The 13,781-nt window shown below is 41.0% G+C and overlaps 1 protein-coding gene across 1 annotated transcript in view; it reads right to left on the bottom strand.

Moving 5' to 3' along the window:
* Positions 1-12,529, bottom strand: part of CERS3 (ceramide synthase 3) — a 159,870-nt gene extending 147,341 nt beyond the window's left edge. Inside the window, exon 1 of the mRNA XM_027521876.1 lies at positions 12,385-12,529. The gene's annotated coding sequence lies outside the window, so the exon portion shown is untranslated. The remainder of the gene's footprint in view (positions 1-12,384) is intronic.
* Positions 12,530-13,781: the final 1,252 nt, after the last annotated feature.

The raw sequence follows: 13,781 nt of genomic DNA, 5'->3' as shown, positions 1-13,781 counted from the left end.
TTCTCTCAGTGCACACTCTCACACTCTTCCCCAGTGCGCACTCTCTCAGTGCACACTCTCACACTCTTCTGCAGTGCACAATCTCACTGCCCTTCCCCAGTGTGCACTCTCTCAGTGCACATTCTCACTCTCTTCCCCACTGTGCATTCTCTCAGTGCACACTCTCACACTCTTCCCCAGTGTGCATTCTCCCAGTGCACACTCTCACACTCCTCCCCAGTGCACACTCTCACTGCCCTTCCCCAGTGTGCACTCTCTCAGTGCACACTCTCACACTCTTCCCCAGTGCACACTCTCACTGCCCTTCCCCAGTGAACACTCTCTCAGTGCACTCTCACACTCTTCCCCAGTGCGCACTCTCTCAGTGCACACTCTCACACTCTTCCCCAGTGCTCATTCTCTCAGTGCACACTCTCACACTCCTCCCCAGTGCAAATTCTCACTGCCCTTCCCCAGTGTGTACTCTCTCAGTGCACACTCTCAAACTCTTCCCCAGTGCGCACTCTCACTGCCCTTACCCAATGCACACTCTCTCAGTGCACACTCTCACACTCTTCCCCAGTGCACACTCTCACACTCTTCCCCAGTGCACATTCTCTCAGTGCACAGTCTCACACACTTCCCCAGTGCACACTCTCACACTCTTCCCCAGTGCACACTCTCTCCGTGTACACCCTCACACTCTTCCCCAGTGTGCACTCTCTCAGTGCACACTCTCACACTCTTCCCCAGTGCAGATTCTCACTGCCCTTCCCCAGTGAACACTCTCACACTCTTCCCCAGTGCACACTCTCTCAGTGCATACTCTCACACTCTTCCCCAGTGCACACTCTCAACTGCTCTTCCCCAGTGCACACTCTTACACTCTTCCCCAGTGCACATACTCTCAGTGCACACTCTCACACTCTTCTGCAGTGCACACTCTCACTGCTCTTCCCCAGTGTGCACTCTCTCAGTGAATGCTCTCACAGTCTTCCCCAGTGCGCACTCTCACACTCTTCCTCAGTGTGCACACTTCTGTGAGTGAGAAATTTGTAGCACGGCCCTGGACCACTGGACCCCCAGTCTGCTTTTCTAGGCTCTCTTCTGCTCCCTTTCCCCCTCACTTTCTGATCCCACAAGCAAGCTGGTTGACTTTATGACCCTTAGAGCAAAAGGCAAGCCAACTCCTTTCCTGCCTCAGGGCATATGCATAGACTGCTCCTTATGCTGAGTTCACCCATCTTCACACTACTCTCGCCTCCTTATCCTTCAAGTCTCAATTTAAGTGCCTCTAAGATCTTTATCAAAACTTTCCATGACCCCTGACCCCATCACTCCTACAGCTAAAAGAAACATTCCTGTTAGATTCTTCCATTACTGCATTCTTTTTCTTCATAACATGTATCAAGCTTGTAATTTTATATATGTTGATTTGATTAAAGTCTGGTTCCCTCCCCAGACCTCAAGGTCTACTGGAGCAAGGACTACAGTTGTTTTGCTCACAATAGTATCCGTAAGTTGGCCTACAGAAACTGAAGGAACAGTAAGTTCTCAATAGATATTAACGGAGTCAACCACACGGACTTTGGAGACAGACGGTCTAGGTTCTAACACTTTAACTAGCTATGTGCTCTTGGACAACTAATGACAATTTCCTTATCTACAAAACAGAAATAATAATAGTACTACACTGATGAAGTTGTTAAAATGACAAAGTGAATAAATATTTGTAAATGACTGTATTATATGCCTGTTAAATTGTAAATTGGAGTCAAGTTATTAAATACCATGTTGCCCTTCTAAGGAGTAGAACTAAATGAACTTTCACTTCCTAAAATTCTATACATGACACCTATTAAATTAGAAGACAAATTTAAAAATAACACTCAGTGCTAATGATGCTATAAATGTTTTATATATATCATTTACATGTAAATATAAAACCATTACATTCCTATGTTACTGGTGGCAACATAAATGATACCATCATCCTGGAATGGAATAATAAATTTTAGGAGTCATGAAAATGTTCAAGCCTACCTAGAAATATGTGTTATCTGAGCAAAAAAACTTAAACCCTGGTTAATAAATAACACTTTAGTGTTAGTAAATTATGGATTTTAAAAATCTGTAATGTTTAAATACATTTTAAAATGTTAATTTTATGTAATAATACACAGTTAATGCTAAAAATTGTGAAATTTATTGGAGAAGACAATGGCTCCGTACTCTTGCCTGGAGAATCCCATGAACAGAGGAGCCTGGTGGGCTACAGTCCAAGGGTTGCAAAAAGTCAGACATGACTGAGTGACTAACACACAGATGAAATTTATAAATATGAAAAGTTTTATAACATGTTTAAAAAAAGAAAACTCAAAATTACATCTATACTATGAGCACATGATAGTGTATGGTCTATATAACATACTATTTTAATCATTACGTATATGTGTGTGAGCATGTTTGCAGAGACAAAATCTAGATGGAAACATGAAAACAATAATTGAAAACAGCAAAATTCTGGGTATTTAAGATTTTTAAATTGTTGCTTTCCAAGTAGGCACCCAGCTTCCCATGACTAAAAGATGTTATTAAGGTGATTTATTTCACCTTATTTTTTTTAAGGGGCTAATTTTTAAGTTAATGTTTCAAACACAAAAACTAATAGCTGATTTGAAATAAGGCAAGTTTGTTACCTACGTAAAACTTAACACAGCCTTTCTATACACACAAACAGGTAACTAAAATTTTAAAATGTGCTTATTTGGTCAACAGGAAGACAGATTCTTGAGATCTATAAACTGACTTTAGATTCTGGAGATAATAAAGATAACACAGCAAAAGGCATTTAAGGAGGCTGCTGCTGCTGCTGCTAAGTCGCTTCAGTCCTGTCCGACTCTGTGCGACCCCACAGATGGCAGCCCACTAGGCTCCCCCGTCCCTGGGATTCTCCAGGCAAGAACACTAGAGTGGGTTGCCATTTCCTTCTCCAATGCATGAAAGTGAATAGTGAAAGTGAAGTTGCTCAGTTGTGTCTGACTCTTTGCGACCCCATGGACTGTAGCCCACCAGGCTCCTCTATCCATAGGATTTTCCAGGCAAGAGTGCTGGAGTGGAGTGCCATCGCCTTCTCCGATTTAAGGAGGCAGTGGTCACCAAAAAGTAATTCTCCTGGATGCCTCTTCACCTTAATCTGGTTCATCTCTGACCTAGTCATTAATTGACAAAGACTGCCAAAGGCCAGCTCAGAACAGAGAGAGGCAAGTTACTGACGAAGTGTTTTCAGACTGGTGACGTGGATAGGAGCTCACACAAACACAGCTACGGCTGAAATCAGAAGGATGTAAAGCAACGTTACACAATAGGTAAGCTTCAGAAAAATGCACATCCTAGGGTTCAAAGAAGAGGGGTCCAAGATGATTGAGAAGAAATCTATGAGAAAGTAATACAGATTTGATAATTTTCCCTTCAAAGGTAGAATTCCCTTTCTCTCTTCTCCCTGCCCTGCCCCTTTTAGCTATCTTTGGAAGCCTAAAATACAAATTAATAGCTGGATAACCAGAAAATGGTGTTGCAATGGAAAGAAATCTTAACTCAATTAGCATCATGTCAGCATTTCCTTTCCAGTTGCTATTAAATATGTTGCTCTTCTCCTCCGAGTCCTTTCTTACAGGCTCTCCTCCCTTGTCTGGTGAGTCACACATCTTGCTTCACAAATTAACCTGTTATTAGTCCCAGGCACAAGTGAGTGACGTAGGCAAAAGCAAGGGAGTTGAGAACCTTGTTGCTGCTAGTAACTCAGAGGAGCCCAAGTCGAGGCCCTCATTCTGTCTCGAGTTTTCCCATTGGAGAAACTGGAGGATTGGCTGGGTGCAGAGCCTGCAGAAGCTCCCACCTCACTTAGTCTCAGGTCAGGAAGACTACCATACAAATCATAAACCTGAAATCAAAGAATTAAAAAAAAAAAAGGAATGCAGTGTTACATACACCACCTCAAGTAGCTCACTGTCTTTCAAATGGCTGAAAAGAAAGAACTTTGGATCTAGAGTCAGATGGCCTGGGTTCAATCTGTCACTTAATAGCTAAATGGTCTTGGACAACTCAGCCTCTCTGAATATTCATCTGAATTACCATTAAATGGTGCTAATTCTACAAGGACCTGTTGTGGATTAAGAGTGATAAAACAATGGCACCCCACTCCAGTACTCTTGCCTGGAAAATCCCATGGACGGAGGAGCCTGGTAGGCTGCAGACCATGGGGTCGCAAAGAGTCAGACACGACTGAGCGACTTCACTTTCACTTTTCCCTTTCATGCATTGGAGAAGGAAATGGCAACCCACTCTAGTGTTCTTGCCTGGAGAATCCCAGGGACGGGGGAGCCTGGTGGGCCGCTGTCTATGGGGTCGCACAGAGACGGACACGACTGAAGCGACTTAGCAGCAGCAGCAGCAGGTATGTAAAAATACTTGAATACAGTGAAGTACGGAATCAATGTTATATAATGATACTATCTTACTATCCTAATCTTATTGGGTAGGGGCAAAAATCTTTAAATCTTAAATAATAAGATTAAATGCTAAGTTTAAAAAGATTTTCCAAGGGAGAGGAATGGGACACCTCCTGTCCTTCATAGCTGCCTTCCTGCCATGAAGTGCACATCTCTCACTACTGAGAAAAGATAACTGATTTCGTATTTTTCTTTCAGTAAAGGGAGCCCACATAACAGACACAAGCTGTGCTAAACAGACAGCCTGGAGACAAGCCCTGAAGAGGCTGTATTGTGTAGCATCACCTGGTTCCAAACTCCACAAAGATCACAAGGGGGATGCCCAGACCTCCCCACACACAACACACTGGGACAGAATTTCAGGACAGGACGTGTAGGAACCCAAGGCCTACTGATCTGTCAAGAATAAGTGTTTGGGAATCTGAACACACATCCTCACCCCTTTAAAGCTATATGATCTCATCTGTAAACAGGTATAACAGTTTTTATGTCTGTAAAATCTAGGTCAGGATTAATGAGGCTGTGTGTCTAAATCACTTTGCATAATGCTTGGTGTATAGTAAGTGCCCAGTAAACTGCAGGTGTTGGTACTGTGGTCACTATTTACATTTCCTCCTCAACAGTATTGTGGACTTTCAGGTGGCACCACAGCCAGCCATCATTCACTGATTTCCTACAATACCTTGATCAGTATTGAGGTTACTCGACCAAGTATCAGTTGGGAAAAGCTTTTCTGATGGATAATTCATTTCCTTGACAGGGTAGGTAATTAATTTTCCCAGTGTCAGCAAGATTTCTTACATCATGATACTTGTCCTGTGCAGTCTCAACAAAGGAATCTTCTATGACAGAGAGTGAAACCTATAGAAGGGTGCACAGCCACATCTTGACCAAGACAGAATTTGGGGATTTCCCAGGTGGTCCAATGGTTAGGAATCCATCTTGCAATGCAGTGCAATGCAGGGGATACTTGTTTGATCCTTGGTCCATGGAGCAACTAAGCCCATGTGCCACAACTGCTGAAGCCTGCAAGCCACAGAGTCCTGCTCTGCAATAAGAGAAAGCCCAAACACTGCAATGAGAAGCCCAAACACCACAACTAGAGAAAGCCTGTGTATAGCAACCAAGCCCCACCGCAGCCAAAAATAAACAATTTTTTTAAAAGGAAGGAATTTGGAACATCTGTCTTACTCACTGATAAAGAGGAGGCAAGTTTACTTTTAGGGAAGGACTTAGTGGCTCACCAGGGAAGGCTCCCCTGGTGGCTCAGATGGTAAAGAATCTGCCTGCAATGCAGGAGACCTGGATTCGATCCCTGGGTTGGGAAGATCCCCCTGGAGAAGGGAATGGCTATCTACTCCAGTATTCTGGCCTGGAGAATTCTGAGGACAGAGGAGCCTGGCAGGCTATAGTCTATGGGATCGCAGAGAGTCAGACTTGACTAAGTGACTTTCACTTTGGTGTTATCAGGGCAACATGATGAAGCAAGCCCCCAATTTTAATATTTAAAATATTTGCTTATGAAATATTTTCAACTGCCTCTGCAGAAGGAAGCATCCCTTGGAAAAGAACAAGATGACAAAGATTCACATAGTCTTCAGATAAGGGTGGCATGCATGGGTGTGACGGCCTACAGCACAGGACAGGGATGCAGTGAAGAAGTGCAGAAAAATAACCTCAATTACACGTTCCCAGCAGCTTTCTTCTTTGACTAAGAAATCATTAAAAAATAACAATAGAAAGGGGGATTTTTTCCCCCTAGCAAGTAGTGCTGGCATGAAATTGGGAAACTGGGCACCTTCTGCCATAGTCACTATTTCCTCCTTTGAGCCTTCCTCAACCAGGGCAACTTCACTGCCTACGGCCACCAGCTCTCGCTACTTACTCACCCAAAGAAAATAACTTGTAAGACCTCAAAACTGAAAAGAACCAGTCATTCCTGTCCAGGTCTATCTAATGCAAGAAGTTCCTTAATGAAAAAAAATGCAGGTAACACCCAGGTTTTAAGTAGACGGGGGAAAGACAGAGACAGAGAGAGACATGTGGCATATTTGCAAAGTCTAGAATACAGAGAAAATATCTCATCTATTAATTATACTTTTGGGAGAATTAATGATTAAAATCATGGCTTTAAATTTATGGATCTTTTGCCTGCAAAAGTACCTGGAGGGAAAAACATCCTGGGTATATTGTATGAAAATGTAACATATTATTTAAAAACAAAAATTTCCCTAGGTTTCTACACTTCTCAAATATACATTCTTTTGAAAAGGGCATCCTTAAATTTCTTTCCAATATATATTTATATGATTTTCATTTGTCTCTTGGATTTCTGCCATTAGCTGCTGTGAATCAAAGAAAATACCACGCTGACACATACCAAGGTCCCAAGTCAGTGCCACACCAGGTATAGCACCAACTCCTTTTCCCTTGCTGGGGAAGCTCCAACATGTGCCAGTTCAACCTGCTGCTACTCTACTGATCATGAGGTGGGATCTACAGGTTTCTAAGCCTTTTTAAAATTTCTTCTTCTCTAAACTAAAATTTATTGAGTATTTCCTCAATTTTTTTTTCTGCTAAACCATACAGTAACCTGATTCTGTAAAGCAGGGGCACTTGGGAACCTAGAGAAAAGTGGTGGAACTGGGGCTGGGCTGACCCACAGGGCAGGTTGCTGGTACCACGTGCTGTAAGAGGGGATTCCAAGTTCCCCTGTGTCATTCATGTTGGTGAAACTTAATTATAAACGTCTTAAGGTTGACCAAAAACAAAAAGATGCTGGGAAAGTAAACAAAATAATCGTATGATATTCAATTCCTACTGTACTGAAGAGCACAGATCCAGAACTTTAATGTTTTACCTGCCACATCCATATTAACACTTAGATCTTTATACATTTTGAGTTTAGAAACAAGATTTTGTCCATATAGATATTCAAATGGTCATTCTTTCCTTATAGTATCTATAATGTTATAAACCAAGGGTCCAATATGTATTGGAGTTAATGTATTGCAACTGATACGTAAAGCAGAGGTCTGTTTTTGGAATTTCTAGTCTTTTTCATGGGTCTAGTGTGATTTTGACTTTAATATATATATTTTAAATTACCTAGTTAAGTCTTCCTTTCAGCTAGTACTGAGAACCACTACCAGCTACAAAGGCTTTCCTGGTGGCTCAGTGGTAAAGAATCTGTCTGCAACACAGGAGACTCAGGTTTGATCCCTGGGCCTGGAAGATCCCTTTGAGGAGGGCATGGCAACCCACTCCAGTATTCTTGCCTGGAGAATCCCATGAACAGAGGAGCCAGGCAGGCTACAGTCCATAGGGTGGCAAAGAGTCAGACATGAGTGATGCATGCACCAGCTACAAAATTATTAGGTCAGGCCAGAAAGGTTATGCAGTGGAATGGAATAGAAGAGAAAACATCAATACATATCAAATATTGTTTGGGAAACTTTTTCCAATTAATGTGTGTGTACATTCTAAGTGGAGATCTGGAAGTATTTACCATCAGTGATCACCAAAAAACAAACAACAAAAAAAGGTTTGAAAACCACTGCTAAAATGTAACCTGTGAAAACATTACTTAGGAAAATCCAACCTGAATATTATTTTACAGCCATCATCTAGCAAAGTTCTGAAGTTTTTCTCTTTCACAGGTGGTCGTAGACCAGAATTCACAGAAAGCAGGTATACAGGAAACAAGCACAGGAAAGCCAAGCTAATGGAACAAGAGGAGCTCATCACAAGTCTGTAGTGCTGACCCAAGGTCAGAGGAGCTCATCACAAGTCTGCAGTGCTGACCCAAGGTCAGAGGGAACAGTGAGCCTGTGATGGGAACATCACACATGAAAACTGCTCATCTGCACAGTTTGAGATTTGTTCAGCATCAGCATATTTTACAGTTTTAAAGCTTTAATCAGATGTCAAGCAAGAAAACAAAATTTGAGGGGAAGAAATTGAAGCCAATGTAGTTATTAAATGATGTTAAGTAATCTTCATTATCGAAGAAAAGGCTCTTAGAATTTTTGCTTGAATCTTGAAATAATTATTGTTCAGCCTGTCAGTCTAACCAGTGAGTATTTATTGACTATCTGCTAAAGTATGTCTGGCCAATGAAACCAAATAAAAGAAATAGGCCTTGTTTTTGAACATAAGGACTTTATAAAGAACAAGTGGATTGTGCCATATGATTTTCCCTTCCTAATTACTTCATTGTAGAATATGGAAATGTAAGTAAAAATGATTTCAAATCCCTCAATGTAATATTTTATCTTTTCAAATAACCTAAATATATGTATTAGCTGTGAATTTTATAGTTTTCCCATTAATGAGAATTGTATTTGGTAATTATTTCACAATATATACAAATATTATTATGTAACAACATCTGAAACTAATATGTAAATTATATCTCAGTTTTTTAAAAAGCTAGAAAACTGCTTCCATTTCTCCTTTCTCCAGGCCCAATGACCACACACCATGTATTTCAGAGGGCAGAAGGCCCAATCTATCGCACTCTATGACATGAGAACTACAGTTTTGCTGCACACACAAAGTCTGTATCTTTTGATTTTGTTTTTATATTATGCACATGAATGTGTGTGTGTGTGTCTGTGTCTATGTTATGTGTGTGCATGTGTGTGTGTGTGTGTGTGTCTGTGTGGGGTATGTTTGTGTATACCAATCCTGAGCAGAGGGATTTAGAAATTCTGGTTAAGTATCTCAGTTTCCTGGTATTTCCTGAAGATATAATTCAGGGAAAAAAGGGAACCTTTTCATTGAGTTGGAATTTCTGTACACTAAATGCCAGCTATGCATCAGGTCTCTGGTCAGCTCAGTTCACACTCCTTAGAACACTAAACAACTGCTCTCCAAAGACTTGCCAGTGACCACGTGGGCAAAAAAATAAAGAGAAAATGGTTTTTAAAATGAACCAAAACATTTTCTATTTGAGCAGCATATAAACACTCACTGCCTGGAAAATTCTAAATCCTCCTACCTGGGAAAGGAGGAATGTATCTCAAGGTCACATCCCCTCTTACACAGCTCTCTTCCATTTGTTAGTGGGTTTCTGCAGACTTTAAGGTCTGATAATAATGAAATTTCAAAATAATTTAACTGTTTCAAAACAGTGATTTCTGCAGTCCACTTATAATCAAACGTCTGTCCCCCATTCACAGAAATCCCTGGAGAGAATTCAGGCTATTACAGTATTATATAAGGTTAAAGATTCTTAATCTCTCCATCCACCTGCTCTTTGAGGGTTTATTACCTAAGCCTTAATTAGGCTTTTAACTTAGTTTATATTTTCATCCTTTAAAATCCTTGCTACAAGACACAATCTTAAGGCAACGTGACCCATAAAAATGATGAGACTGATCGTTGGACTGGGCTTACAAAAGTAAGTCTTGTCACTTTACAAAGCCTTCTTTCATAATGCCAACTCTCTGGTCTGGGCTGACACAGAGTTGTTCAGTCATTCTGGGTCTACCAACTACATAAAAAAACTCAGGGTGTATAAGACCAACAAGGGCAGTGGTATTGGGTATGCAGGTGTTGCCAGGAAAAGGAAGAATACAGTTGTATTGGATTCCAGAGGGAGCTTCCCTGTGTCCCTCTCGTATCTTTCTGAGATGATCTGCAGTTTATTGGGATTCAAAGTTAGGGACAGATGCCAAAATACTATTCTTGATGCCAATTGGCCTACTTAACTCCAGGCTTTTAGCTGGTAAATAAGTCAGTTGCTCTTGCCCTCAATCTGTCTTTATAAAGGTATATTATCTCCCGTTCAAGCTTTGTCCCTAAATTCACACTGGGAAGGCCCTGGAAAGCCCAGGGCTCTTGAGTAGATGGCCTGGGACCTAAAGCACATGAATGGTTGCCACACTACACTCTGTTTCATGAGTTCTTGGAGCCAGACCCTCCTCCCACACCTCTCCTGTCAGTAATGCTTCTACTATGGCTTTGTGGGCCCAGGAAAACTCAGATGAATTCTCTGTGTGTGCGCGTGTGTGTAAATGTTTGCATAAAAGCACATCCTTCCTGACCTCTAACTCTGAAATGATTAGCAGAACAAACTGACTTTTGTAAAAGAAGTATCTGATGTTCTTGCTTTTTGCCGAATTCTACTATATTTTAGGGGAATCTTGACACAGGACTTTCATTACCCTGCTTCAGAGGCTATGTCAAAGCCAGACTGTATCCACGATAAAGGGTCTCAATAATCATAATGTAATTTTCACAGAAAGTCAGTCACACAATGATATAATAAATAAGCACCAGTCAGCTCCATGAGGGCAGGGTCTTGCCTCTGTTGTCACTGCTGATATCCCCATGCCCAGAACAGGATCCAGCATGTCAAAGCTTCAACAAATTATTGGAGAAATGACTATTATTGATCGAAAGTCTACCATTTTTCAATCATGCAGATGGCACTTTCATTATTTGTCTCTCTAGTCCTTATAACAAGGCTATATGATGGACATTATTACAATTAGCTTATAAACAAGGAAACTGAGGTTTGAAGAATTTCACTAACTTGCCTAGGTCACATAGCAGGGACTCAAATCTAGGTTTGTCTGCCTTTCTAGTCCATGTTCAGTCAACTTCATCATGACTTCACTCCCAGAGCAGAAGCAAATATAGATTCATGCTTGGTCTTTTGCTCTATCAGATATCAAAATTTTCGTATTATGGATTCAGAAACTCCTCCATGTGACAAGGACTCATAAAGGGCTGATGGAAAAGGATAGGAATACAGAGGGCTCCAATCATACATATATTCTGTGTGCAGAAAGGCAACAGAGTTCTGGCTCTCTCACCTCCCTACTACGCTGCTATAAATCTGAGACTAAATTTCCTTATCTGAAAATGACATGAGTCTTGTCTCACTGAATTAAATGTGAAATGCATAAATACACAGTAAGGATTCAATTAGTGCAGTTTACTGCTAAACCCAGAATTATCTTCAAACTTATGGAAATTAATGTGATTGCTTTTAGAAATGACAGAAATTTTTTAATGGGAAGACTATACAATTATTATCTGTATCTATTTTCCTCTTCAAGAATTTGTCCCTTTGTCCAGGATTTTACTGATGAAATTTTAAGTGGAAACCCAAGAGAAATGAAAGGTGTTTTTTAAAGTCTGAACCCTCACTTGTAGTGGAGAAAGACCTTGTATATTGCAGATTAATGAATGAATCATCATCCGGCAAGTTCCCCAAATTTCTTTCCCATGCTCTGTATAAGGCTTTTCAGGAAATAAAATTGCTCAAAAGAATACCTTCACTAAACATGGGTTAGAAAAAATAGAGTTTTGCTTTTGTTTTGTTTTTCTGCACAAAGCTGGAAGTTTTAGAATTAATCAGCTAATGTCTTCTGGACATGACATTATCTCCCTCAAGATGGAACAAGCTTAAAAAAGCTTGTCACTGTGAGATGAGCAAGTTCTGCCTTGTTCCAAATTTATGACATTCTTAAGTAGTCTGAAGTGGCCTTTTCCATGCTGCCTGGAGATCCATGGGCACCCTTTTCATTTCAGCTTGAGTCAAGGCTTTCCAAATAAATCAAGCTACACTGATGCAGCGTTCAGCCTCACGTGATTTCACTCTCTGAACAATTCTTCCTGGGCCTTCACTGAATCAGTTTAGACTTGCCAAGAGCAAGTAATACAGGTTAGAAGTTTGAATTCACCATTTACTCATTACTAAAAATGTATCAAGCAAATGGCTTTGAACTTCTGTTTTCTGTCTCTCTCCTGCATCAGGCCAAAAAACAAACATTTTGATCATTTCTCTCTCTCTCTCACGCACACACACATACACAGAGTCAAGACCAACTTGGTTTTGAAGGTACTCAAATAATAACAACATCCATAAGATGGTGCCTACCTTTCTGAAACTTCAGTGCACAAAGATGCCCCTGGCTTGTGAAAACAGTCAGAGCCAGACTCCCAGCGCTCCAGCCAGCTTCGTTCTCATCAGAGAGCAACACACCTCACTGCTGTGTAAGCTCTGAAATTCTTTCAGAGACCCACCCTCTAAAGTTGCAGGTCAAGATTTCTGACTGAGGGCAATCAGTGACGTGGGGCACAGCTCCTGGAGGACACCTTCAGGTTCTTCCTGATGCAATGCTGTTTTCTGTTTCACCACTTGGAGAGGAGAAAAGTGGAATCCATTGAGACAGTGAATCACAAATGCATCAATTGCTTCATCGTCATTGCGTTTCAGTGCACACAGTAAAAAGTCATTCGTCAACTACTACTCAGGATAGTCTTGCTCTTTGTATTAAAAGGAAGGGGTTTAGTGGCTGAGAGAGACCCGAAACACTGCTAACAGCCCTGCACAGTTCTCTGAGCTGGTCTGACAGTGTATTACTCTCCAGAAGCCTGAAACGTGGGCATGGATTTTGCTAGCTAAATCACCACCACCACCACACCACAAAACTCATTAACTAAGGAGCATCACTCTTAGAAATGCAATTTTCCCACCTGTTTCCTAGCAATTGAGAAAAATCCCCTTTCTGAACCATAAAATGACCAAAAAAATCAGGTCATCTTTTCTTTTTAGAATAGTTGGATGCGATTCGCTTTCTTTTGATTTGTGTCTCAAAGAATAATCATCACAGACAAGGAAAGACAAACTCAGTAGCATGATAAAAACGTTTGCCTGCTTCAGATGCTTCCATTTTAAAGGCAGGTGTCCCTCATTTTACAGAGCTTGAGATGTTACACCTTTTTGGGACCATTTTCACTTTCCTTTGTCTGAAGATGAAACAGCTGCAACCGTGGATTATTTAAAGATGCTCTGACAAGTAAAAAAGCTTCAACAAGTTGATTCCTGTCCGTCTCATAAGCCGAACCTTGCCTCCCAGGAGGTCTGGGCAGTGCTGCCTCCCTGAAAGCCTGGTTTGAAGCTCTCCTCATTGGCTGACTCTAACCGCTGAAAGACAGCTTTCTTCTTCTGTCAGCTTAATAGCTGACAGCAAAATAAAAGTTGACTAGAGGCAGAGAAGGGGAAAATGCCAGTTTGAAGTTCTCTGAAACTTTACAGTTTCTCAAATTTCCCTAATGAATTTAGTTCAAAGAAGGAAAACTGGTCAAGGCCCTTTCACTCAACACTTACTTATGCAATTCTCCTAGTCTGGTTTTCTCTTCTCAGATTTTTTCTATTAAAGGTTTCATAAATTTTAAAGCTCATTTGGCAGGCGGTGATCTGTCAGCAGATTGGGCAATGAATGCACAGACTGTGGTTCAGATCTTACCAGATCTTGCCAGGAGACTATGCAG

The sequence above is a fragment of the Bos indicus x Bos taurus genome, chromosome 21 (assembly GCF_003369695.1).
Source record: "Bos indicus x Bos taurus breed Angus x Brahman F1 hybrid chromosome 21, Bos_hybrid_MaternalHap_v2.0, whole genome shotgun sequence".
NCBI classification, from domain to species: domain Eukaryota; kingdom Metazoa; phylum Chordata; class Mammalia; order Artiodactyla; family Bovidae; genus Bos; species Bos indicus x Bos taurus.
The sequence above is the reverse complement of the archived record's forward strand: the minus strand, read 5'-3'. Positions and strand labels throughout refer to the sequence as shown.